This window comes from Fukomys damarensis, unplaced genomic scaffold, assembly GCF_012274545.1.
Source record: "Fukomys damarensis isolate Sample0158 unplaced genomic scaffold, DMR_v1.0_HiC HiC_scaffold_53214, whole genome shotgun sequence".
NCBI classification, from domain to species: domain Eukaryota; kingdom Metazoa; phylum Chordata; class Mammalia; order Rodentia; family Bathyergidae; genus Fukomys; species Fukomys damarensis.
This window is the reverse complement of record NW_022954126.1, coordinates 1-1,816: the sequence shown is the minus strand read 5'-3', so window position 1 is coordinate 1,816 and position 1,816 is coordinate 1. Positions and strand designations below refer to the sequence as shown.

At 34.0% G+C, this 1,816-nt stretch overlaps 1 pseudogene; it reads right to left on the bottom strand.

Moving 5' to 3' along the window:
* Positions 1-443: 443 nt before the first annotated feature.
* LOC117284973 lies at positions 444-541 on the bottom strand (annotated as a pseudogene).
* Between the last annotated feature and the right edge of the window lie 1,275 nt (positions 542-1,816).

The following is a 1,816-nucleotide window of genomic DNA, read 5'->3' as shown; positions in this document are numbered from 1 at the left end:
TTTTTTTTTTTTTTTTTTTTTTTGGTACCAGGAAACAAACTTGGGTCCTTGCATTTGCAAGGCAGGCGGTGGAACTACTGAGCTAAATCCCCAACCCAACATCTTTTTTTATTGCAATATTGTAATAGAAGTTTGGATTTAGTTACAGTTTCCCTAATATAATTCTTTCTATCCTTTGCTTTAAAAATTTTTGGTATCATTATATTTAAGGTATATATCTTAAAATAACTTATATCTCCATCTTTCAACAAATAGTATAAATTATTTTACATCAATAATTATTGATACATTTAGCTTGATTCCAGTCTTATTTTATACCTTCTATACACCATGAGATTTTCTGTTTTGTGTCAATTTTTCTTTTTCTTTCTACTTTGATCTGTTGTTTTTCCTTGTATTTATTTAAGAATGAAAGTTTCACCATTCATGGCATAAAAATAATATGAAGCTAATACAATTTTATTGGCTAAAATCAACATAGAAAATATTAAACTGATAAGAACAGATACTACACTTGATCTTAGCCAAAAGACTAAAATATATTTCAAAGCATGTAGATACAGGAAAATCCTAAATATAGCAAGTTGAGTCAAGGAGTCTAAAAAGAAAGAATTATATTGTAAGTAGAATCTATCTGGGTGAGCACCTAAGGATTGTTTAATATCTAGAAATTCTAATTATATAATTTATCATATTAGATTCAAGGGAAAATCATAGATACATTCAAACAAAAACAGGAAAACATTTGATAGAACTCACATGACTCCGTTTAAAAGTAAATAGTAAAGCTATCTGTGGATAGGAAAGAAGATATCTACAAAAAAATTTACAGCAAACACCACACTGAGTTTTATAGTATTGGAAACATTCCCATCAAACTCAGGAACAAGACAAAAAAAATCACTGCTTTTGCTACATTTGGTGTGTAGCCCAAACCTTTAACAGTGCAATCAGATAAGAGGATCAAAAGGGTGAAAATAACCAAAATGTCTAATAGATACTGTGAAAGAGGAAGAAGATTTTCAAATGGACAGGGGAACTAGGGAGGGGGGAAAGGAAAAAAAATGAGGGGAAAATGAGAAAAGAAAGAAAAAATGGAAACAGAGCTTTCAAGGGGAGAGAAAGAGAGGTTGTAGGGAGGGTAGGAGAATGGGAAAAAATAAGAATCAAGATGTATCATGTACAGGTACAAATTCCCTATGATAAATGAGATCATTATGTACACCTAAAATGTACCAATAAACTTAATAAAAGAAACCAGACTGCAAAAAGAGTGAAAAACAAAAAGACAGAGGGTTAAAGGAAGAGAAAGAAAAGGATTTAGAAAGAGACAAAATTCTTTTTGTTCTCAATGATATGATTATCATATACTATCCATATATTAAGCCAAAAAGAATAACAAACAATAATTTTTTTAAAGTTTACACGTTTTCTGGCTATTTAAAACATAAAACAAACAGTGCTGTGGCCTGGATATGGTCTGCCCGTGTCCCCCAAGGGTCCATGTGTCAGAAGCTGGGTCCCCAGCGAGGTGACAAGAGAGTGATGGACACCCCAGGAGTTGGTTAGGTCCCTGGGGATGCTGCCCTTGCAAGAAATTAGCACAGATCTCATGACACCCTGGCTAGTTTCCAAAACACAACTGTTATAAAAAAGAAAAAAAAGACAAGCCTGATTCCTCCCCTCACACTGGCTCCTTCTTGTCACATGATCTCTTCCTCTTCTTCTCCCTCAGTCTGCACAATGATGCCATCTGCCCCAGAGTCCTCACAAGAGCCAAGCTGTTGCCAGTGACATGCCCTTGAGCTAAACCAAC